The sequence below is a fragment of the Numenius arquata genome, chromosome 4 (genome assembly GCF_964106895.1).
Source record: "Numenius arquata chromosome 4, bNumArq3.hap1.1, whole genome shotgun sequence".
In the NCBI taxonomy this organism is placed as follows: Eukaryota; Metazoa; Chordata; class Aves; order Charadriiformes; family Scolopacidae; genus Numenius; species Numenius arquata.
This window is the reverse complement of record NC_133579.1, coordinates 48,873,611-48,900,539: the sequence shown is the minus strand read 5'-3', so window position 1 is coordinate 48,900,539 and position 26,929 is coordinate 48,873,611. Positions and strand designations below refer to the sequence as shown.

Sequence of the window (26,929 nt, the reverse complement as noted above, 5' to 3'; positions counted from 1 at the left end):
GCCCTACTTTCTCTTCTCACTGGTGGCTATCTTAAAGGCAAACATTCCCGCACCCACCTAACACTACATAAAGTTCATATCCTTCACCACAAAAACATTTTATTTCTTCATTTATTTCCATTCTACCTGCTGGGAGCTGCCACTTAAAATATGTGAAGTCTATAAACTAATTTACTGTACACCTAGCTAATGGAAATTAGCAAGCTTTTTGTATGGCTCAGAAAGAGCAACACCATATTTCTGCACTCACAGGAAAATACAGGATATGTAATAAGTCTCCCAACCGCTTCTGTGGCCTCAACTGTCACTTTTATGGTCTGGGAGATTTAACTACCAGCTTCCATCATAAGTTACGCTAACAGCATAACTTGCTGCTACTCAACAGAAGAATCCTTTTCCCCCCTCCCTCACATACCAGATTTCTAATTAAAGAGAGGTTAATCCACCTCCTGCTTTGCTTAAAATATGCATTAGAGATGCAACAGTCACATGAACATTGTTAACTGATTTAATAAATACACCAGCATCTCCTTCCCTCATCTACTAGGATTCTTAATGCCTCCCGCAAGCAAGAAACAACACCTGCTGTAACACCCTGTGACTTCCATAGCAATTCACAGCATCAGGCATCTCAAAGGCTCAAGCCTTTTAAAGAGCTTAACAAGTCTGCATATATAATGGAATTAGTGAGGAATGCTGTTTCCATGGAGCAAACAAAGTTATTCCTCATCTGAAAACTGCTCAGTGCTGTTAATTAATGTTTTCTTGCCTCTAAGGGTCATCTCACATCCATTTCTATTCACTCACACAATGAAATAAGTGGCTGCAGTGGTACTGAGTAGCAAGGAAGACAAGGTGTTGTCTCCAGCTATGAGAGGTGGGGAAAAGACCCTGTGAGGGTCTAGGAATGGAAAGGGCCCATCCAGCACCACTAGCAGAGAGATGTTGTAGTGACAAACTACACATAGCTTTTCTATGTAAGTGTACACACTGGTGCAAATTATAGCCACATAAAATACACACTTCTATTGCTATCTAAGATCAAATAGTCATGAAATAAAGCAGGTGACTAAACTACATGCATATTCAGAGGTGACTCCATCTCAGGGAATGCAGCACTGGAATAGAGCATCACACCCCACACACTTAGGAGATGTGGCAAGCTAGGGGTCAGGGTGTTTTGATTTTATTTTGGTTTGGGTTGTTGGGGGTTTTTTTGAGAAACATTGATAGAAGTTGCAGAAGAGAAGTGGGTCCGGGTAACAGACTTTGGGGAAGATTAGAGGGAAAGAACAATAGCTCAGGGAGAACAGAAGAACCATTTTGTCTGATGCTCTGCCAAGCTTGTGTTAAATAACAAAACAGTGTCCTAAAAGAATTTGTTAATATGGCAACACTCTCTCTTTGACTGATGAAAGATAAGGCTATGTAAAGCACTGCTAATCTATCTGAGCACCAGTTTCTGCTACCCAAGTTAAAGCTATAGATCTTGGCTGTTGGAAGCCTGCTCATTTGTCAGGGTTTCCCTCTCCAGCGTCCTTGACATGCTGTAAATTCAGCTGAGCAATTTTCATATCTATTCAGAGGACCAACTCTTCCTAAAGTCATGAATTATGATCCACAGCAGTTTCAGCCTCCTAAACAAAACTAGCTAGCTAAGTAGGCTAGCTAACTAGAGAAATCAAGATATATCTTATTAAGATCACATACGTTTTCAGAAGAGCTCCTAACTGATCCCACTTAAATAAATCAAGCAATTAAAAACACTCCTGTACTGAAAGTCTCCTTAGTCCCATAAGCTATCCATCCATACCTACCCTGCTGATTCACGTATTTATATTATTTTATGGCACCTCTTCTTAGTGCAGTAGCTAAACACAGGCTCTAGTCTAGAGAATTTATCCTCTTATTTTAGCCAAGACACAGTGAAGTGAGATGGGCAAGAATGACTGGGGAAGTGACAATGAAGCTATATGGTTATGAAATGGTGTAAAGTGCTTCAATAGACACACAGGAAGACTGGCAAGGAATTTGTAGAAAAATGCTGCTTTACACAACATGTTGTGATACCCTAGTACCCTAGATTGCAAATATGAACATAGACACTTTGGGCATGCCACGGATGAGAAATGGGCAATTTACATTACTTTGCTGGATTAGGATGATTTGACTTTATGGATCAAAACAAAGGCAAAATCTCATCTTGAGCACAGCTATGCAATTAAATCAATGCCATGCAAAGCTGCACCCCAAGTTTCCATGAACTGGCAAAGAAATGAATTGAACACATCTTTAAAGCAGTGCCTAAGGAAGGATTTTTACATGCAACTGCTTTCTGTGATCTTCAACATATAATTATTGAAAATCAGATTGTTTTGCTCACCTCCTATAATTCAGGTTTCTGATTACATTTGTCTTTCCCTTTCTTCTAGACTAGAATTTTTAATGCAAAAAGTCATGGAAAAAGGAATCTTGCAACTACAAAATGTTACATGCTCAAAGGAGCAACTCCCTGTGAGCATCCCAGGACAGCTTGTACTTATCTCAATCACCAGTGTACATATGCAGCTCAAATCAAGCCTGTGAAGAACTTGGCAGCATTTATCTTCACAGGCTTGCCACTCCCATAGTTTTGTTGCTTTCTGACCTGCATTACAACACAAAAGAAGCAGCCATAACTGCCTAGTTTTGTTTGACTTAAGGGCCATAAAGATGTGAAAACACACAAGCTTGTATGGTAAAGGTAGAAACTGAACTAGTCACCTAATTTCTCAGAGCTTGACTGGGGCCCAGATCCTGTAAAAACATTTTGGAGAAATGGAGATTTTCTGTTCCTAGGCCAAATTTCAGGTTAGGATTGGAGACCAGACTGATGTTTATATTCATTTCCCTGTATGCAGTTCCTTTCAAGTGGAAGGAGAGACAAAAACTACCCAGCACTACTGCATTTGAGTAAGTTCAATAGAATTTGGGTCTTTGGTGTTTATAGCTTATGAAATAAAACTACAAACTCTGAAAGCTTCTTCTTTTTTTTTTTTTTTTTTTAAACCAGATTTTATTTTGTACCCTCTAAGGACAACGGTAACTATAGGATTTCGATTTTAACACTTGCAAACTTTCAGTGCTGTTGTGTGACCTTCAAGACTCCAACGACCTTAAAAATAAAACAAAATAAAAAAAGAAAAAAAAAAATGTGGTCAGCATTTTACAGGACCACTGCTATCACGCGTCACTAATGGCTCTTAAAACTTTCCAAAAAGCAGAGATGCTGGGAAAACATTTAAAAATAACAAACCTGGCCCCAAAATAAAAACAACAGTACTTGATTAAGACTAAAATAATGCAGAGATTTCAATGTTTGTTATCTGCACACAAAAGGCCAGGGAATTATAAACTGAGCTGGGAAGGGAGCATGACAGGACGAAAAGAAACATGAACTAAAAAGCTCCTATCCTAAGCTGTCCCTCTATGAAAAGAAAGTGCTTTAAGGAAGAAGTGTGTGTATGTGAATTCTGGCTACATCTACTGCTGTGTGCTGCAGCATACAGATGCTCGGGGACCTGCCATCACAAATAAAATGAGCAGTGTGCCAACAACTTACCAAACATTAGTGGTCTCTAACGTAACTACAGGTTTTGCTCATGATAGCGTTGCCAAATGACAGCAGGGTCTTTGTTCAATTGCTTGCTTCACTTTCTCACTGCAGAACAACTGCCCACCTAGCTATTGAAAACTATATACTGATAAATGTATTTGTTATATGCATACAGAAAATCCACAAGTTTTCAGTCATTAGTATTCAACTTCAGGGTCATTAATCACACAATTACTTATCAAAACAGTTACTGTGTGAACAGTAGAAAGAAAATGCTATGGTTTCTCACAACATAATACTAAGTAATCCAAAACTGGAGAAAGGATTTCCACAGCAATACTCAAGGCATGTTAAAAAGGAAGTTTCAAATCTAGCAGCTCTTCAAGTTCATTGGCTTGCTTTGATTATCATTTTACAAGCCATGAACTCTTAGTACAAGTATGATCTTTTTGTTTCCGTGTGGTCAACCTACACAGAATCGTTTAAAAATACTCAAAGGCAACGATAGGTAAAAATGGCTGGAGTTACTGTTAGCTTAAGGAGAACAAAAAACCACCCCGTACCTGTCCATGACTGCATCAAAGTTCAAGTGAAAGTGGGCAAAGCGTTCCATTAAGACACACAAAGCAGAAAGGCAGGTGCCTTCTTTAGTCAGCTCAACTATGTTAATACCCTGTTAAAACCCTACTGGAGTAAGAGCACAATATGGGCAAACTGTCTTTTAGTTTAGAAGATCAGCATTCATGTGCAGTCTGTTCAGTTGTGAACTGTAAGCGGTCTCCCGAAAACCACTGTCAAAGGAAACTAAAGGCCAGTTCAGCACACCTATAGACAAGGTTCATTAGTCCACATCCAAACTGAAAGAACTAGGCAGGATAAAATAATGGCATCTTGCCTTTATCAGTTCTAAGAGAGTTGAAAGTAAAATCTTTGTTGTAAAGCAGTGTAAAATAATCAAACAAGTATTTTTCCAATTACACTGGTCAGACTAACCAGTTGTCAAAAAACAAATAAACAAAACCAAACAAAAAACTCAACACAAAAGCCTCTCCCATGAAACTCAGCTGTAGGAGATATTCTTTAGAATTATTAGAAAGTCTTTGCTTGTGTTACAACAACTTTTTTCTTTTCCCTGAACACAAATGCAACTGCCTGACACATCCATGTTTCAGTAGATGAGCTAACGTCTGCTGATGCACAGAACTTTGCCATGCTTAACGTGAAACTTAACAGTGGCTGGAGCAGTAAAGGATCAAAATTGAAAGTTAAAAGAGAAAACTTTGAGAACTTGGAAAAAAATAGTAGGAAAGGAGTGAGTCTTATTTAACAGTCACTTCACTGCTCTAAGATGGACTAGGTTGGGTTTTTTGCACTTTGTGTCCTATGAGCCATTCTCTTCTCTCTGTGAATCTCTTACAGACATGTAGATATCTCACTAAAATGGTAATACTCATCTGCACTGGAGTTGTATTCACGTGTGCCTATGACAGCCCTGTCAGGCCTCACACAGTCACTTCTCACTCTTTCGCCAAAACAGCAGCCACTTATGTATTGCTGCTGAGGGACCTGCTGCTACGTGCATTCCTTTTCCTACCAACCAACTCAGGAGGACATGCACATGCTGCATGACCAGCTTCACCTTCCCACTGCAGAGTCCAGCCCATCCCAAAGACTTCCGAAGGCCACTGCAAAAAAATATTAAAATTATAATCCATTAAATTAGAATAACCAGCTCAACCTCCTAGCCATGTTAATAATCAGTGCACTCAAAGAAGCAAATAGAAAACCTCCTCAAGCACCAGTGAGACAAGGCCCAAACCTATTTACATTTTCCTTCATGAAATATATTTCTATGCAAAACAACTGCAGCTGTTTTTCAAAACCTAACAGGCAATGTTAGCATAGTGCTTGCTGGGATGATACAACTCTAATGCCAGGTCAAAAGCATTAGCTTCCACACATCATACCAGTGAGAGTTGGTTAACATATCAAATTAAGTGCATCACCTAACTTGACATGATGTTTGACTGGCAACAGCAGTAGGCAAGGGATTGGAGAAACATGGGAAGATCATCAGTTCTGCCTGAAACACTCCTATAGCCTAAATCAAGTCCTGACAACTTAATTTAGAAAAACAGGGATGATTTCATCCTGATCTTTCAACATGCTGTATTAGTTATTCCACTTTGTACAGTCAAGCTATATCATACAAAGTAAAAGGAACAAGTGAAACAAGTAATTAAATTAATAATTGGGACATGCTACTAGCATTTAATTAAATTACAAAGTGACATTTCTAGAATTATCTAAACTCTTTTCTTGCTAAACTTGATGCATCCTTTGGCCATTTCTTGTCCAGACAGTCCATCATACTTTCCTTTCTACCCCTGTAACACCATTAAGGTCACAGCCCAATTATTCGATCCACTACACTGAGGTATACCACATTTCAATCAAAAAACTTTCTCTCAGTAACTCGGTTGTGATAAAGGAAAGTTAGCTCAGTTCTTACCTTTCCTTCTTTCAAAAGAAAGTGGAACACTACCCATCAGGTACCAAAAGTAGCATCTTGCCTCTTATGTGTTTTGCTGATTTCCACCACTTCAGGTTTGAACAAAGTTTCAGAACTCCACGCATAAAGAACAATTTAAATTGTCTACATTGCCACCATTTTTTAAAATAGCACTTTTACCAGCATTTCTTAACAGTCAAGAATCACAGAGTTAGGTACATTCTGCACCACGTCATATTACATCTGCTTCTTTGAAAGCATTTGATACTCTCCCACACAACATCCTTGTCTCTAAAATGGAGAGACATGGATCTGATGTGTGGATAAGGAAGTGGCTGGATGGTTGCACTCAGAGTTGTGGTCAATGGCTTGATGTCCAGGTGGAGATCACTGACAAGCGGTATCCCTCATGGGGAGGACCAGTATTATTTGTGGACCTGTTGGAGCAAGTCCAGAGGAGGGCCACAGAAATGATCAGGCAGCTGGAATACCTCTCCTATAAGGACAAGCTGAGAGAGTTGGGGTTATTCAGCCTGGAGAAAGGAAGGCTCCGGGGAGACCTCGTAGCAGCCTGCCAGTACTTAAAGGGGACCTACAGGAAAGGTGGAGAGGGACTCTTTGTCAGGGAGTGCAGTGATAGGACGAGAGGTAATGGCTTTAAACTGAAAGAAGGTAGATTTAGATTAGATATCAGAAAGAAATTCTATACTGTGAGGGTGGTGAGACACTGGAACAGGTTGCCCAGAGAAGTTGTGGATGCCCCATCCCTGGAGGTGTTCAAGGCCAGGCTGGATGGGGCTTTGAGCCCTGGTCTAGTGAGAAGCATCCCTGCCCATGGCAGGGGGTTTCAAACTCGATGGTCTTTAAGGTGCCTTCTAACCCAAAATGTTCTATGAGTCTTTGGACAATGCACCATGTGCCCAATGTGTGCTACAGTCCCTTTGCCAGTCTGATATATTCAATGGGTGTCAAAACCACAAGAAAAATACAAAAATATAATGTCTCACTGGGAGAAAGTGAACAAGCAGACATTTCAATGTTCTGCTGTCCATACGCAGCACATCTTGTCTGTGTTTTAAAATGGAATTCAGCACTGCTGAAAGTTTGCTCAGTCTCACCCCACAGTAATGCAGCAGCACAAAGGGAAGGCCATCCTGTTGTCTCATTCAGTCCATAGGGGAACTGACAGAAATTCTGTCCATAAACAGACTCTGCCTCTCCTGAACAGTCAGCAGGCCAATGGCACAGACCAGGCACTCTACACCTAAGGGTGGAAGTGAGGCCAGAACTCACTATTCATCTGCATAAACCTCTCCAGCAGTCCAACAAAGAAACGGGAGCCATATGAAGCTATCAGGCAACTTGGCCTCCTGCTTACAAAGGGAAGTAAATCAATACCTCATGATTTCTAATTCCAGAAAACAGCACCAACAGGTATCCATTATCACTTAGCTTATCACATCCCAAGAAGGACAGACTAGGAGTCTCTGGGCAGGACATTGCAGTAAGCCAGCCACAGCACCCTCCATTTTGCTACAGAGTGCTTGTTGCTCTCCAGCCAGGCTGGAGATGACTTCTCAGAAAGCTGAGAACCAATCTTGGTTCCTTCCAGAAGAAAAATCCTACTCTTCCGTCTGATACACTTTCTATTTCAGAAGACCTTTCCTTTTCTCCTTGCACTGTTTCAAGCGTAGATTAGTAAATCCCTACCTCTAATTCCTTTTGCAGATGGTTTTCAGAGCACTTGCTAGAATGGGTCCAACTTTTCTATTTACAGGTTTACAGTGTTTGTATTTCAGCATAAACTTTCTTCCTGACTTGGCTACTTAGTTTCCTTCTTCTGGAGCGTGCCACCAATTACCTAAAATTACCACCAGCTCTATGGCATGTGGCAGGAATGTTCAGGTAAGACGGCAGGTAGAGATTAGGGAATCCAAAACCACTTCTCCAAAACCTAGGTAAAGCTTAATTACCTAAACTGATATGAGGAGAAAGAGAGAGAAAGGAAGTTGGGGAAATTGGAACACTGGAAAAATTGTTCTGGAAGATTTCACATTAAAAAAGCTAACAAATTTTTAGTGCAGTGGCTATTTCAAATAATATTTCTCTATTTCAAGGCATGGCGTTGACCAGCTGCAGCTCCTATACAACAGTGTTGCCAAAAGGCAGTACGTACGGTTTAAATAGCCAAAGACTTTCTCCCTTTGCACTTGAAGGAACTGTTTGTGATAATTGAGCAAAGCGTGTTGGTAAAACTTCATTATATACAGTAGACAAAGCTATCGATGGTCTTAATAAAGTGCTTTTAATGAAGTATTATCACCACCATCATTATGTATAATGGGGCGTATCCATTTTCCAGGTTTTCCTCTAGAAATTCAAATTTCTTCATTACTGTGCTGTTACAACATTGACTCCATTTAAGCAGCATTTCTGAGCCTTATGGATATAATGCTCATTTATCTAACATTAAAATGACTATTTCCTATTTTTCTGTTAGAGATATCAACAAGGGAAAAAAACTAACATGTTTCTAGCTTACTTGGCAATGCAAGACTGTTGTCCCAAAGTGGGGTCGTTTACCATTTGCAATATTAAGTATGTTTGATAGCATTTGAAAGGATAAAAAAAGAAAAAACAGTCACCCTTGTTTCCTAAATCTATCAAGCAGTATTTTCTACCTGATAATTAAATATTCCTAATTTTTCTCACTCTAGAAGTAGTGAAGTTCAGTTTCACTAAGAAATCACTGATGAATACAGACCCCTTATAAAGTTGTTATAACTCCCCATGAAGTAGTATTTTTCTTATGCATTCAATATTGTACATCTCTAGGAACAAGTCACCTCTTACCATGTTAGTGCAAGCCATTCAATAAAGCTTAGTTTGTGCCAGAAGGCAGACTGTTAACAGCTGTTAACTATAGGCACTTCTGAAGATCATATTACCTGTTGGGCAGTTGATTAAAGCCACAAGAGATCTCATCTAGAAAGGGCAGTGTCTATATGCAAACATACAAGGGTTAGTACAAGAAATTATAGAATAATTGTTTCATTATTTATATATATGTGTGTATCTATCTATATATTAACAGTAAAATAGATTTACATTTGGCTAATACAACCACTGGGTCAACACCAGACAACCCTACTGACAACAGAGTAAGACATAGTAAGAGTCCAAACTGGCAATGGCAGAAGGCCAGATGTGGGAAGGTAGTTTCTGTATCTCCTTCCTCCAACATGTGGATGAATAGTGAAGTCATGGTTCCACCACCTGAAGTTACCATAACACAAATTACATCTCTCCACATGTAGCACTACTCAAGCCTGCCACATAGCCCCTTTGAACTGACATGGGGGTGTGGGAGAGTCTAAGTCTGATATTAAATGAAAAAAAAAAAAAAAGAGTTCTAGCCACTCTTTTCAGAGTTGTGCTGACCCATAAAAATTAGATTTGACACTTGAGGTATTTTGTTCTACCATTACCTTTCATGAGTGGATTTTCCTACAAGAGGCTTCATATCCCAGTTTACTTCAGCAGAGCCTGCCTCCCAGAAAGAACTAATGTGTACTATATATTCTACTTCAGCAGGTCCTTAAGTATTTTCTTATTGATGTATGCTGCTCCTAACAATGGTCTGAACCCCCCCTCAGTCAAACAAGGGAATGCACATACACAAGGGCATGGTTGCCCCTCCACTAGGATTTTTAAATCCTGTAACACAGCCTGAAAACCCCCCAATTTCCCGTGCTAGAGTACTCACATCATCAGCTCACAGTCAGAGACGTACCCTACCTGATTTTGCAGTTGTTTTATGAAGTATCTTCTCCAGCCATCAGTAAACCAAAATGAAACAAAATTGCAGACTGAAGAAGCCATTTCCAGCAGATAAACTCCTTGCTAGCTCTCTCCTGCCAGTTGCTAAGCCAGCCTTCTATCTAGAGGAAAGACCTTTGTGATTTTTTTCCTGCTTTATTATTAGGCTGGAAACAATAGCCTTTTTGTTCTACAGCAAGAATACAGGAGCCGAAGCTCCGCGCACAATTGTGTGATCATCGCACAGCCCTGTGTCCCAACCTTTCCGAAAAACAGCAGGCACAAGGCTATCCAGCTGACTAGTGAGAAGATAAAGGACAGCCCAAGGGAAACAATGAAGAAAATTGTCACTTCCAACAATGCAGAAGGCCACTTCAGTATTCCCACAATCTCTTGCCAATTTTTCTTTCCTTGCGCAATTTCCTCCATCAAATAACTGCTGTCAGTTTTGACTGCTTAAATGATTAATTATCCTGACCATAGATATTCTTAGGAGAAACAAGAACACTGACCTAAAGCTGGAACGTTTATTTGCAATAATAATCTTGACTTTATGTCCTTGAACATGAAGGAGGGTCTGGGACACTGAGCAGTTTAGTCCCTAAGCTCCAAAACCCAGGTCCTGCCCTACTTGGCATCTCTGAGGTAGGTCCAGCCTACAAGGGCCAAGCTCCAGATCATGTAGCCAGGGCAGAAGTATCAGTCCAGAAATGGAAAGACTTTTCTAGAAGTATTTTTGGCTGGTTACAATATAATTAGAGCCTTCTGGGTGTGCAGCAGCAGTAGTCACTGTGCAGATTTTCAGCTGGTTTACAGCTGTGCCTGGTCTCTGTAGCATCAAAGGACTTCAGTTATCTGTTTCACTCAACCCTACTAGCAGATATAATCACAATATGCTGCGCTTTTGTTTTGTTTTTTCAGTGGATCAGAATCCCACATGCAAATAGGAAATTTTTGTGGTGTTCATTCATAAGAGCAAATTGTCCCATTTTGGAAAAAAAAGGGAGAACTAGGTGATGCCCACCTTAGAAAACCTTTTGCTACTGCCACTACACTGACCAAATGTAGCGGCAGGGCTGCTAGAAGTGCTAGAAGCCCTACTCCTTCACTTTGAAGGAGTTAACTACGCACCAAGCTTAGTGGTGAAACTCTTCACCACAATTATAAGCCTTTGCTGAAAAGTGCATCTGTTACTTGTAGATGAAGAGATGATTGTTTTAGGCATGATCTGTTTTGCACATGGTGACCAGTCATGCTAAACAGCATATATTCCATCCAGCAAAGCCATACAGATTAAATGGCCAGCAAGAAATCCAATTATACCGTGAAAAAAAAGAGACTTGCTTCAGCTCAGCTCACACTGCTTTAACTCAACAGCTCAGGTGCTTGTGATCCAAAGTAGTCTCTGACTCACATGCTGGGGAGGAGAAGATTCATTGTAAATTCCGTACAGTTCTAAGATAGATATTACTCAACCTCAGTCTGGCTGTCCTTCTGTGAACTCCATGCTGTAGTCATTGAATTTGAGGGGTGAGGGTGTGCTGGTGTGTCTCCCCTCCCCTTAAAAAAAAAAAAAAAAAAAAGGAGGACAGTCTAGTAATTTCTTCAAACCTCACCTCTTTCCATTGCAGCACTCCTGCCTGCAAGGCAGTGGTGGGAACATTACCTCTTGTCTTGTTGATGTTCAGCTATTAAATTATATCTCATATAAAATATGCTACTGATGTGGTAAACAAAGCATGTACTGGAAGCATATTTAAAGCAGTCCTAACACACCTCTGTTCTTAAGACAAAAATCTCCCCACAAGCACTGGGGTAAATATGTACAGTCCATATTTGGAAGGAGTCCTTCAATTTGCTTCAGATCATGATAAAATGATAGAAGTTGTCCTGCTATGCATTTGCTCAACTAAATATAGATGTAACCTCCCTGGTAATACTACCTGAAACAACAGTAGAAAAAATGCCAAATATTGTTAAATAAAAATATTTTTATATAACAATTTATTTCAAGTTATTAGATAATACTCCATAATAATATATTTTAATGTGTTACAATAATAGATATTCGTATTATATAATTACATATCAGGATGATAATTAAAGAAATTGTAAAATACAACAATAGGCAACATACAGATAAGGAATTCACAGCATCACAGTAGACGTTATCTACCACATCTTAGACATCAGCTGTAGGATGCATAGAAAAATAAAGAGAGCCTCTTTAAGACTACAGGCAAAGAGAATTTCAGGTGAATGAAGTGTCCAAAACAGATACAGCTCTTAAAATACTGTAAAGTTATATAGTAAAATTTATAAGTTAAAAATTATTTTACAGAGATTAAAGAAAGCTTTCATCTGCCAAAGTTATGGAAGCTAGAAGTAGAAATAAGACACTTAACAACCTCCCACCCACCCCCTCCAGGACTGAACATGTCCCAGGTCTTTAGACTGTGTGTTTCACATGGAGGCCTGCCTTGTTCAGCATCCCCATGCAATCACGTGCAAACCCTTCCAAATGGCAAATGGCATCCAAATGGCAAATAAAAGCAGGAAGAAACAGGAGTTGCTACAAGGAAATCGACAACCAGAAGACAGCATCTTTACAGAAGCTGTGCTGATCATTAAGAAACTATATGCAATGGAGGTTTAACTGTGGATATTTTAGTTTGCCTGCCTCAGCTATATCTTTCCCATATGAATTAAAAACTGTTTGGGGGAATATTCTTACCTGTATCGCATAGCACCACAATAGGGACCTCAGTACATTTACCACTTTCTGATCCGCTGACAGCAAGTGCCGCAGTAAGAAATGGGTGAATGAAAGCATTGCCTTAGACAACTGGAAGCTAAACTGGCAATGCTTAGTTATTTGTTATACAGTGCAATACCTCCAGTGACACAGGACATTATTTATTAACTAGAGAAATCATTATTGGGATTTTATTTATCTCACCAGAAAATGAACTCAGAACATTGGAACATCCTTATTCTCAAATACTATTAAAATGCCTTTTTCCTTAGAGTGATGACTTCTGTAATGCAATCCATGGCACAAATAGTAACCAGAGAGCAAACAGCATATTACGAATACTAGATGTGCTAGATGACCTAGGAAATACCCACATAGCTTCCTCTGTCAGCCCACTCTGAATTTATGAATATTACAAACCAAATTTACAGAGACTTTAATTTTATGAAGTTCAGTTAGGAGTAAGTACACCTGAATGCTCTATGCAAAATTATAGCAATTATAATAAATTCAGAGGATTTATGACCAAATGCATGCTAGTTCTCAGGCTCTCAACTGCTTGCTGCCATGGAACTCATGACAGTCACTGGATTGAAGGCTTTTTATTGCAAGGTCACCCTACTAGAAGTCCAGAGTGCACAAATCTGCTGGAAACTCTGCCTCTAGTTTCATTTTAAATTATTCCAATATTTGTGTTTCTATAGTTTGCATAAGCAACAGTTTTACCAATAGGCTCCAAGACTCAGGAGGTACCTCTTGCACTCAGATAACATTTTCTTGGTTCAGTTTTACATGGGCATCATCTCACTCTAGTATGGTTGCACTAACTCCAGAGTGAAGTCAATAAAACCCCCTTTCCTTAAAAGACAGTAGATGTTTAAGAAAGATTTGATCTCATGGGGTGGTACACTACACAGCGCTAAGATGCGCTGCTCATAACTTCCACACAAACACCCCTGGTGAATCTTTGCTTAACTTGTGGTGGAACAGCATGCTGAATTTTCCAATTCTGTCCATTAATCATTACCTCCACATGGCATAGCACATGGGAGTGTTGTGAAAACAGGCAAAAGGGAAGGAATCATAAGAACAGAAGCTGCAGAAAGGAAAAGAACATATTTGCTGACCAGTGCATTTTTCCCATTCACAAAGAGAAGGCAGAGAATGGATCATTCTGGGATAAAGTCCTAATGAGACTGGCACAGGGAAATCTACAGATAAATAAGTATGCTAGCCATAACAACTGATATATCACAACACTTGAAGGCAAGAGGATGACTTCATTACCTGAGAAAAATAAGCTCATTGTCATTCACTCCTTGGCAGTAAAACTAGAGTTATCAGTACCTTGCTCACATGGACACTGGTGACAGTCAAGAAAGTTAAATAAAAAGATGTCCTTTTTTCTCACCCCGTCACTCCCTACTAAATTTGCAGGCCAGTGGAAAACTAAGCTAAGGTTTTACACTGCTCTTCTAGATATCATAGAGTAGTTTGGGTTGCAAGGGACCTTTAAAGGTCATCGAGTTCAACCCCTCTGCAATGAGCAGGGGCATCCTCAACTAGACCAGGTAGTTCAGAGTCCCGTCTAACCTGACCTTGAATGTTTCCAGGGATGGGGCAACTACCACCTCTTGGGGCAACCTGTCCCAGTGTTCCACCACCCTTACTGTAAAAAATTTCTCCTTATATCAAGTTGAAATCTACCCTCTCTTAGTTAAAAACTATTATGCCTTGTCCTGCTGCTACTGGCCCTACTAAAATGTCTGCCCCCATCAGAGAGATGTAGATATATACACGTCAGGAAGCAGCAGAAGGCCACATAAACTGAATCCTGAGCCTAAGGATGCTAGTTCACAGAGTTCTTTACTACGCAGGTGTCAGACATCCTTATTTTAAGTCAGTATTTTAATTAAGTCTAAACACACCATGTAACTGTATAAGCTGTCAATGGAAGCTGCAGTCTCCTTTGTACAAGGATTATTAAGTCATTTTAATTGCTGACTGCAAAAAAAAAAAAAAAATTCCTAGAACTTTGATGACTTCTTAAATCCTACTGTGTAGTCATATGTCATCCAGTCAAGAAAGCTAGGAAAGCTTCCCAATTTCACTAAAACTTCATGTTCCACACTCATGTGTAAGGATGACAAAAAGTTTTACTAAAAAAAGTTGAAGGCTAAGAGAGGGAACAGATGAAATAACTGGAGTATACTAAATGTGATCTTTCACTTCAGGGTCTTCTTCCCATCTGACTACGCCTGGGTTACAAACAGTAGTCGTTTTATTAGGCTATGGCTGCTAGAGATGTGCTGCAAAGTATTTGTAGTGCTTGTGATGTTAGCCTGTGCTGATACCAGGGGATACACAGTCATCTTCAAAATAGCATAAAGTAATTCTGACAATTCATGACATACATTTAATTGTACTATCAAATTGCAAGGGTTTCTCCCAGGCTCATCAGCCTGAAATTTAGTGGTCTGACTGTTCTGCATTGGATCCCTCAGCACACCAGCTGTAGCACTTACCACTACAGTCTAATAGACAAAGCAATAGAAGAGAGTTGGCAGGCAAAAACAAAAATGTGATTTTATGGGCTAGCGTATACCCACAAAAATAGTGGTGGAACACAAGCCCAATCAATATAGGACCATGGGGACCCCTGTTTATGTAACGTGAAGCCAGAACACATTAAACTCTCAAGTTCTTTCCAGTGTTAGAGGTTTGCAGCATGCGTTGTACAGACCTTGGAACGCTATCTGATTTACTTTGCCAGCAAAAACATTACAGATGGAACTGTCAAGTCTTCTTGTTTAGTGGCGCCTGCTTTTCTAACACGTGACTTTTTTAAATAATAACCGTCACTCATCGGATAAACTCAATGTCTTTTCCAGCACCTGCAAAAAATGCCTTGAGAACAAAGAATAGACTTCAAGAACTGCCAATCTACAAACTTCCCTTCAAAAAGTCATTCTAGGCCGTCTTAAACTTCACGCATTTCACTGTCACAACTCTGGCTTATTGTTGGTGAGTAGGACTGTATCTGCCAATTACTTACAACACATTTCACTATTTCTTCACTTTTCCACAGTAAGCAAAGAGCGGGCACGTGCTAAGGTCATCCTAGAGATAAATTGGGTGTGTACGTGGTATAAAAATGGCTGCAACAAGCTTAAGACTCCTGTCCTACAAGTCTTGTTCCTAATTTATTTCCTTGTACTCAGGATTCAGAGAAGACTTAAGGGTGTTTTCAGTCATGTCAATGGGGATAGAAGAAAAACAGCACAAGGTGTATCCAAAAGGTAGCTTTGGAAGTAGGACATCATGAAATTCCTCTGGGATCAAATCCTAAAACCAGATGCTGAAAACAAGTTCAAAGTTAGAACTCAGAGTCTGGCTCCTGCTGCTTTCCTCACATGTCCTTAGAAGTATGGACTAAAAAAAATTGTTACTATAGAGTATTACATAAAGCAGCCTTTTTTTTAAATACAATGTTATTTAAAAAAACCCACAACACTTATGGATTCTTTGTTATGAAATAATAAAAAGAATGCTACTGTCATACAAGCAGAAAAAGAGTTAATGAATACAGCAGAATAAAGTTTTTTTGGGGTCTCCCAAAATTGCGTGGGAAGTTTGCAGAAAATCACTGCTACCAAATAAAATCATCTAACAATTAATTTTAGACCATAAACTTTCCATTATGAAAACATCAGTAATAAATGCTGTAAAAAAACCCCAAAAAACCAAAAAAAAACCAACAAAAAAACCCCCAAGAAGCCAACAACCCAGCAGAGCTGTAATTAATCAGAATACCAGGAGGGGAAAAAGAAAACTTGGAAGACTGACACTGGCACAACCCTTGCTGATAAAAAGGAAGGAGCAGGAAGCAGGCAGTTCAGGCGATATGGCTTAAGCCATATGTATGCAAATACGTACAGATCTACAAGCAGAAAAATAAGTACTTGCTATCAAAAAGATACATCACACAAACAGAATGGTATCATTTATAGAACGGTCTGGTCGTAACAGGTACTTTGTTTTTTATGCTTTAATTGGTTACTTGTGCAGAAGACACATGTTTTTGCAGATTTTGGCTGGTTTAACTACAAGAAACTATGTCCCAGCTCCTGCTTTGCTACAGTTCTGTCAAGACTGGAAACTATATTTTTCTTGTAAACTTACAAGTACTTAAACAGCACCCCAAAAAAGCTATGTATAACAAGGTAATTCCTTTAAAAATCTTTCCTGATGCCAAGCTGTATCGACTGTCCATACTAAATGTAGGGATATTAAAAAGAAACTCTGTGAAAGGCGAAGTTACGAGCTCAGGCTGGTAGTGCTTCAGTCTCTCCATATTCAGTCTAGACTTTGATGCATTAGGAAAATCATGACCACTTGCCAAAAATACAAGTGGCATTAGCTATAGTTATTACTGGGAACAACTAAAACAAACTTTATACCATTGACATCTCTCAAAACAGGTAGCATTTATCAACTTCAGGTGTGCTTTACACCTGAAATTTATGCAAGAAATAGAGTTTTAATACATATATTTTCACTCCAGCATTGAAAGAAAACCTCAGCAACATATTTCTGTAATAGAGATAACCATTTAATAGGAAGCAACTGTTGACAGTGGTCCATTAGATGCTTACATCTAATTAACTACACATACTAGTCAACACTTCGCTTAAGCACTCAATATTAATCAGAGCTGCTGGCTAATAAGGGCCTATATGCATACATATCCACATTTATATAAACATGTGGTATTAAACATGATACTGTCAGTCTCCTTTAAGAGAAGATTTTAAGTTTGTCAGTTCACTCCATGTTTCTTGCAGATGTTTTTGAATGAGTGTTTTTTATAATTTCTTTGTTTTAGGGATTGTTTCTTAGGGGATAGTTGCTTGCTTCATTTTTTAAGCCTGTTCATTCTACGAAGGTAATGTTGAGAAACTCTTGTTCTGTGGAAAATTTGCATGACAACCTAAACAGAAAAAGACTGATCTCCTGTCTTTTCTACAGAAAAAAAAAAAGCAGCAACACCTTAATCACAAACCACCTGTTACTCAGCCTGAATGACTGTTTTCTAATCTAATCATCATTCAACAACACAAAGTATTTCCTTTCTTACAATACAGAATCACAGAATATTTTTGGTTGGATGGGACCTTTGAGATCATCGAGTCCAACCAACAAAAAAAAAACCAAAAAAACCCAACAACAACAAACACCCCAAAAAACCCAAACAACAAAAAACAAACAAACAAACAAACAAAACAACAAAAAAACCAAACCAAACCAAAAAAAAACCACAAAAAAACCCCCAAAAATCCCAGAACACCAAACACCAAAACCAAAACAAAACAAACACCCACAACCACACCCCACCCCACCCACAAACAGACACAAACCAACAATCTCGGGCACTAGAGCATGCCCTGAAGTGCCATGTCTACACGTTTCTTAAATACCTCCAGGGATGGCGACTCCACCACCTCCCTGGGCAGGCTGTTCCAGTGCCTGACCACTCTCTCAGTAAAGTAATTCTTCCTAATATCTAATCTAAACCTCCCCTGCCCCAACTTCAGACCTTTCCTCTGGTCCTGCCATTATTCCCTTGGGAGAAGAGGCCAACACCCACCTCTCTACAACCTCCTTTCAGGTAGTTGTAGAGGGCAATGAGGTCCCCCCTCAGCCTCCTCTCCTCCAAACTAAACATGCCCCGCTCCCTCAGCCTCTCCTCATATGACTTGTTCTCCAGACCCCTCACCAGCTTGGTGCCTCTCCTCTGGACACACTCCAGCACTTCAATGTCCTTCCTGTAGTGAGGGGCCCAGAACTGAACACAGTACTCGAGGTGAGGCCTCACCAGTGCCGAGTACAGAGGCACCATCACTTCCCTACTCCTGCTGGCCACGCTATTCCTGATACAGGCCAGGATGCCGTTGGCTTTCTTGGCCACCTGGGCACACTGCTGGCTCATGTTAAGCCGGCTGTCCACCAACACCCCCAGGTCGTTTTCTGCTGGGCAGCTCTCCAGCCACTCTTCCCCAAGCCTGTAGTGTTGCCTGGGGTTGTTGTGACTGAAATGCAGGACCCGGCACTTGGCCTTATTGAACCTCATACAATTGGCCTTGGCCCATTGATCCAACCTGTCCAGGTCCCTCTGTAGAGCCTTCCGACCCTCAAGCAGATCAACGTTCCCACCTAGGTTGGTGTTGTCTGCAAACTTACTGAGGGTGCACTCAATCCCCTTATCCAGATCATCAATAAAGATATTAAACAAGACCAGCCCCAAAACTGAGCCCTGAGGGACACCACTGGTGACCGGCCGCCAACTGGGTTTCACCCCATTAATTACAACTCTCTGGGCACGGCCATCCAGACAGTTTTTTACCCAGTGAAGAGTACCCTTGTCTATGCCATGATTCGCCAGCTTCTCCAGGAGAACGCTGTGGGGGACGGTGTCAAAGGCCTTACCAAAGTCCAGGTAGACAATGTCCACAGCCTTCTCCATATCAAGAAGGCGGGTCACATGGTCATAGAAAGAGATCAAGTTGGTTAAGCAGGACCTCCCTTTCATAAACCCATGCTGGCTGGCCCTGATCCCTCGGCTGCCCTGCACTTGCCGTGAGAGCTCACTCAAGATGAACCTCTCCATGATCTTTCCTGGTACTGAGGTCAGGCTGATAGGCCTATAGTTTCCTGGATCCTCCTTCCGGCCCTTCTTATAGATGGGTGTCACATTGGCCACCCTCCAGTCATCTGGTACCTCTCCTGTTGACCAGGATTGTTGATAGATAATGGAGAGAGGCTTGGTGAGCTCTCCCGCCAGCTCCCTGAGTACCCTTGGGTGAATCCCATCTGGCCCCATGGACTTATGTGTGTCCAGCTGCATAAGCAAATCATTAACTACTTCCTCCTGGATTACAGGGGGGTTGTTCTGCTCTCCATCCTTATCTTCCAGCCCAGGAGGCTGTACACCCTGGGGGTAGCTGGTCTGACTATTGAAGACAGAGGCAAAGAAGGCATTAAGTATCTCAGCCTTCTCCTCATCCTTAGTCGCAATATTTCCCCCCTCATTATCATTATCCTCAGTAAGGGATGGAGATTCTCCCTGACTCTCTTTTTGTTGACGTATTTATAAAAACTTTTTTTGTTGTCCCTTATATTAATGGCCAGGCTGAGTTCCAGCTGGGCTTTTGCCTTCCTAATTTTTTCTCTGTATAACCTAACAAGATCTCTGTACTCTTCCTGAGTTGCTTGTCCCTTCTTCCAAAGGTGATAAACCTTCCTTTTTTCCCTAAGTCCCATCAAAAGCTCTTTGTTCATCCAGGCCGGCCATTTTCCCCTCCCTTTAATTTTGTGCCTCGTGGGGACAGCCTGCTCCTGGGCCTTTAGGATTTCCTTCTTGAAGAGCGTCCAGCCTTCCTGGACCCCTTTGCCCCGCAGGATTATCTCCCAAGGGACCCTCCCAACTGGGGTTCTAAACAGGCTAAAGTCCGCCCTCTGGAAGTCCAAGGTGGAGGTTTTGCTAACCTCCTTCCTTACCTCACTAAGAATTGAAAACTTGACCATTTCATGATCGCTAAGACCAAGACAGCCTCCGACCTCCACATCTCCCACATCTACCACAACATACTACACTGCCTAAGTTCGTAGAGCATTCTTGCTTTCCCTGAGGTTCAATGTAATATGTATGTAGTTGGCAAAAGGTAGTCATAGGAGATTCCTACAAGATTTCCATTTCAATTAACTGAGTTTCAAATGTTAAACTAAATTGCCTCTACTTTCCATAATAAAAGTGGCTGGTAATTTTAATAACCCACAAAGCATTTCCTGAAGGCCCCAAACACTGCAGCGTTATCAATTATGAGTTATCTGTCAGATCCAAGATATTAATGGACACGGAAGTTTGACAGTGTGGCAAAGTCAGTGATGATACATCTAAGAAATTGCAGTGGTGTGTGCAAGCTGTGATCACAGTAAAGTACAGAATGCTGTTAGACAACCTAGAGCTCATTTTACCGTAAGGCCACAAACACAGGGCAAGGTCACTTTTCCACTGAGGCTTCTGCATTCTTCTCCCCACTCTGTTTTAACCCAGGAAATATCCCTATTACCCACCAGCTGAACAACAAAATTTGCAAATAATTAATCTTTAACATGCATTAACTCAGAGACAGCAAGTTGTAGAGCCATAGAACCAACCTTCTCCTTCCCCAAGGCCTTGCTCCCTAATGAGCCTCAGGAATTCCCTAAGCAGTCAGAAACAACTTCTTGAAGTTTTTAAGGTTTTAAAAATACTATCCAAATCACCTCACTTTCATGAAGGTTTAGAGGTAGGATGAGGGAAGCATCTAAGAATGCTCAGCTTGTTTGAGCCAACATACAGGTCATGAAGTTCTCGTTCTCCTCCTCGAGCATCTAAGGATGTTGTCATTAACTGACTTCGACCTGCATACTTCAAATGCAACCACTCTGTCACCGAGCAGGTACCCAGACAGCACAGAGGGAATGCAAACCAGACCCTTGCAACCTCACCATATGATGCTGTGCTAAAAGTTGCCGGCAAGACTTGTGGAATCAGTAGGTGGCATCTATGTTGGCTATTTCGGCTGGGATCCCCATGTCAGGTAGTCCCAAATCCATTTCCACAGAAACAGTGATATATCAATCACTGCAAACTTTTGACAATCAAACTCTACACAGCTTGTTAGACACAACCAGAAGTGGAAGGAAAGCGACTAGACAGCACTGATCTAATTGCTCAGCTGCACAAGGGGCAGCAGAGGCACAGCAAATAAGAATATACCTGAAGCTGCTGCTGCTTCCAGAAGAGGCTGGAAGTCTGCCAGCCAAAAGGCTTGGAGCGTCCACCCTAGTTATCTTGCTAAAGATCTGAGTAGGAATCAACCATGAACTTTAGCTCGCTTCTGCAATTGCCTTCCCTAAAGGCAGCCAGTTTTCTAACATGTCCCTGTGCCAAAGCATCTCTGATAAAAGAGGGGTTTCGAGAGTGGGCTTTATGTGGGGTTTTTTTGTTTGCTGTTTGTTTGGGTTTTTGAAGAGGGGATTTTTTGTTTGTTTTGGGTTTGCTTAGGTGGTTTGGGTTTTTTTGTTGTGAGTCTTGGAAGGCAGACCTATAGTAAGGAAGGAAAGCAAGGAGCCTTCTTTCTGGTCAGTCTAGATGACACTAAGTAAAGAAAATATTGAAGAAGCCCCATCGCTGTTTGAGAAAACAGATATTAAAGTGGTGCATGCAAGCTGTGATCACAGTAAAGTACAGATTTCTACGCATATAAGCAGAGTCTAACATACCATGACAGATTTAAATTTTCATCCTCTTTCCTATGTGAAATGTAGTAGCAAAGTTGCCCTTTTAAATTCAGAGATGATTCTTGGGATAGGGGTATATTTTTATCTATGCAAACAATAGATTTTGCACCTGTGGGAAAAGATACATCTAATACTCCGTTTCGTTCATTTTGCTTTCCATTCTCCTTTTCTAGTAGTATTCTACTCCTGACTGTCTCCAGCTGGCAAAAAGAAGACAGGAAGATCACCTAATCATCCAACTACCAGAGAAATGACTCTGGAATGTTTAGGTTTTTTTCCCTTTATAAATGGTTTGAGATCCATTGAATCACAGGTACCTGGGTTATCCTGCTCTGTGCCAAAACAAGGACAGAAAAATGTCTTTTTCAACATGTGTATATACATGAGGCATTGGCAAGAGGGAGATTCCTCAGTTCTTCTCCCCTCCCCTTCTGGTCTCAATGCCTTGGCCACTGCTTGATAAAAAACATATGAAAGAAGCAATGCAACAACAAAAAATTCTCACATTCCAAGCATTAACATCACATATGCTGAGCACCAGACTCAATTATACTTTTAAAATGCGTTACAGATGTAGCTCAAACCAAATGGGTGCAAGATGTACAGTCAGATATGAGTTTACAGACAAGTGTTAGGAAATAGCTGGCAGAAGACAGGCAATGTTGTTTGCATTTTGCCAGCCCAAATCTTCTCCCCTTTTCCCTCCCCCTCCTCTTTTCTCTTTAGAAGTTTGGCAGCTGTATCTCAATCTCTTTAAATTACTCTTCTAATTGGGTGTTTCTATGGAAACAGACTAGAAGACACAGTACCTCTTCATTAAAGAACTATAAAACCAAGAGGTGTACCATGAGAAAACAAAAGGGATGAAGAATAATAATACGATAGGAAAAGTTCTTTCCAACAATGAGAAACTGTGCAGCCTGTAACAGTTTAACAGCACAGGGCAAACCAGGACCGAACTGATGCTGCCAAGTTACCACATAACCAGCCGTAATTCTGCAGGGATGGCCTTTGACCGAAACAGCAAGTGTTGTGCTGTTTTTCACATGAAATCTCTGCAGGCCCCAAGTACCTACGCTGGTGGCCTTATATAGTCTGTGTCCAATCATATTCTCTATAATACAAGATAAGATTCTCTTGTGACTCCTTTCTCTGCAAGCATTTACTTTGACAGCCAGTGCATTTAGCATCATCTCAGATGGGAGATTTCCTGGCATGGTGTAGCATTTAAAGGGGAAGAGCAGAAAATGCCCGTACACCCAGACTGTACACCATTCCTTAATAAGCTTGCACAGATTAGCTCCTTGATCGGAATTCGTTTTATAGATCTAAGTGGTTTTTGCAAATCATCAGGAAAGCTTACTACATTCAACCTCCAGCAGAGAGCTGGTTGTCTATGCTCTAGCGACAGCCACCGAGAGGCTGCAGCAAAACGCTGAGACAACACAAGGTGCCAATTCCCCAGCAAGGGAGGACAAGATGGAGCATGTATGCTTCACTCAGTGCCTGGAGTCCTGCAGGGGAAAACATTTCCTTTGTCCAGTCTGTTAAGTAGTTACCACTGGACAGAAGTTAGACTTAATTTGGGTGTGTCCAGTCATTCATACTGAAGAAAAATTTAAATCTATTAATTAGGAAAAAACTACATCCTAACAATGTTGGGTCATTGGGTCTTAGCACCCAGCCCACCACTTTAGCCCATGATGAATGAGGGAATCAGCAACAGAATTTCCATCACTTCAGATCCTGAGTCTATTGTGAATCAATTAAAAGGCACTGCCTACTAGTGAAGGAATGTCACAGCAGCCTCAGCTGAAAAGAAAGTGCCTTCAAGACTTAATTAAATTAAATTACAACATTCCCTTACCACATAAGCCATAGCAGGAAGAGGCACCACATGGGAAAAAAGTCAGTTCTGAAGCATAAAGCAAAATTAGAAATTAGGGGGTGGGCGGAGGGAAGAGGACTTAATGCTTCATTACTCAAGATGTCGATTTTGCTGAATTTTTTAGGGTGACACTAGGAGTGCTCAAAAGCTTTGCCAACCCAAGCTTATTGTAAGTCTACAGTCATAACAGCAGCATCAGGTCTCTAACAACAGGCCCTTAGCATTTTCAAGCCCTGGTCACAAAACCTGGTAATGTTTTTTGTTTATTTTTTAATTAAGTCTTCAAACATTCCTCTCTCCTCTATTGAAGACAGTAACACTTGGTAAAAATCTCCCCCAAACTCTAAAATGCAGTTCTCATTAATACACACTTGTCTCTTATAACTAAGTTTACTAACTTCTTCACTCCAAATTACTGACTAACTTTTCCAAAATGTACTGTAAAAAGAAGTTCTACTGGAATTCCAGGGAATTGCTGCCTATAAGCAGTACCAGCAACTACTGCTACTCAGGTTCTGCTCTCAGCTCGAGGCAACAGAATCCTGTAACTACACTGGAGTAACAAAGCAGAATTTGTCAATATATTTTTTCGGTGTTAATGAAAAATAGTTACACTTATATAACATGCAAGATAGCAATTTATGGTAAAATGAATAACGTCTACACCATACCTTTTTAAAAAGGGACATAACAGTTTCCAGCAATCAACAGGATAAAGACAGAATTTATGAAACCCTTGACATTAACAAGTGGTGCTTAGGACAAATCAGGGATTTTTATAAAGTATGTAAAGTATAAATCTGAAATTCACTGCAAGTTTTATACTCTTGTAGCAGTAAGGAGGTGAAACAATGAAGTATTTTTGTTCCAGATCATCTGTCAGGTTGGTTTTTGATTGAAAATCTTGTTAGAAAACTAACTACAGGCTACTGTAGTTGTCAGTCTAGTGATTTTTAAACAATATAGTAGTTAACCTAATCTGATCTCACTGTTGCCAGGGCCAAAAAGCTCAAACCAAGGTCAAGGCAGACAACAATAGGTCATGAAGGAAATAAAACATTAAATAAGGTGGCCAGCTGCCAGCTGTTGCCTTGGCATCAGGAGCTTATTCTTCACTCTCCTCCTACTCCACCTTTCCCAAATAATTATGTTAAAGAGGACAGTGAAACTTGACACACGATCAGAGTCGATAAACCACCCCAGAATTACAATGCTGTTGGGGGAAATTTTCCTTTAAGCTTCCCTGACAAATTTTCTCCACTGCATTCAGAAATATAGCGACACAGGCATTTGGTAGTTCTTCTATGAACCTCCTACTTAGGTGAACACCAGCTTGTCTCCCTGAAGCGACAGTTATTCCTGTCTGCCTAAGAGATGAAAAAGACTGTAACAAGTGCCCTGGCAGCAGTAAGTAATATCTTCTAGATGCATCTGGCTAGCAGAAAATTCACATGAAAGGAATATCGCAAATGCTTACACCAACTTGGTAGGAAATTCTTTACTCCCAGCTTTTGTTCTTCTGCCACTGCCCTGAGAGCACAGGGAAGACCAAATATATTTGGTTGGTTTTTTTTCTAAATCATCCTTTAGAGCACATATGAGCACAAAACCATGCATAAACAAAGGTATTTATAAGAACGTTGTAATCTGCTACCTCAGCCCTTCAGCCATTCTTGATTTGGGAGAGGCTTACTCATATAGCATTTTGATGAAGAAATGCAGAAAGTGGTTTGGGGGAACAAAAATAATTTAAATGAGCTCCTACAGAGGCCTGCATGCACGCTCCTCATGTTAGGAAAAGGATTCACCAAATTTCAAGACAGAGATTACTTTCAAAATTAGGAAAGGTTTCTTTTATTCACCAACTAAATACATTATGTGTGACCAGACGAGTTCATCTTTTATGACAGTGCTACAAAGAGCACTTATTTTCATCAGTTTCTTGATCACTTATCCTAATTTCCCCAGTGTGCTGCGAACTCAAGTTCTTAACATCTGGAGTTCTTGTCTTCATACTACAAGCTATTTGGTAAGAAAAAAGCTGAAAACAAAGCCCCAAATAAGACACCTAATTATTCATTTTTAAATCCCAATTATAATATTCCTTTAAGTCTGAGAATATTCTCCCTCCATGCTCAGGAAAAACAGTAGCAAATAAAAAGGTGTCTCAAGGACGAGTTTCCTAGTTCTCATCAACTCAAGGAAAACCACCTGGAATTTCAATAGAATTAAGAAAAAATATCCATTTCCTTTAAACAGATACGAAAAATGCAAATACTTGCAGAAAAGTAGACTGATGTAGACTGACTCCTTACTTGAAATTACTTTTAACAGCCTGTAAGCTTGCTTCTGAGCAAGGCAACATGATTTCATGAAGCTTTGTGCCGCTTCACACAGATGAGAAAACTATCAGGAACTTGTACTGCTCGGTGCACACATAAATTGAAGCGTTCCAGGGCTCTCACTCAGGCAGCGGGCCAAAGCCATACCTAGATACAACCTGGAGTAGGCTACTGATTTACTACAAAGTCAGCTGGGTTCACTGTCTAGAAAAATGAACGTTTGCACACACGTTCCAGGCAATTCGAGCTATTTCCGATGTAGAAAACAGTTCCCATATAACCCAAGTCCCATTTACACACAACAGGAGTAGTTCTTGCTGCCACCGTGCTGGACAGCTGTGGTATGTCACTGCCATTTTCTGTCTCAACCTTAGACAGAAAGCAGAAATATTTTTGGTGCACATTCTGCTACAACTACTTTAAAAAGGAGAGAAAAGGAAATTACCTACTTAAAAAATTAATGCTGCGTAGTACTCAGCAGCGCACTGCAACAAAGGAGAGGAAATCGAAGAATAATGTTCCTTCCAACAGCAACACAATACACTACTTCCTGTAACGTCTTATTCCCTCTGTGCGCATCTTCTGCTGTACCTGGCCAAAACACTGGGCAAAGTGGGACGGTTTTCAGTTCCAACAACTGTTTGAAGAAGAGATATGTAATCACATACAAACT

At 40.5% G+C, this 26,929-nt stretch overlaps 1 protein-coding gene across 2 annotated transcripts in view; it reads right to left on the bottom strand.

Moving 5' to 3' along the window:
• Window positions 1–26,929, bottom strand: part of FBXL7 (F-box and leucine rich repeat protein 7) — a 157,116-nt gene that overhangs the window by 66,456 nt on the left and 63,731 nt on the right. The gene's annotated exons all lie outside the window — the stretch shown is intronic.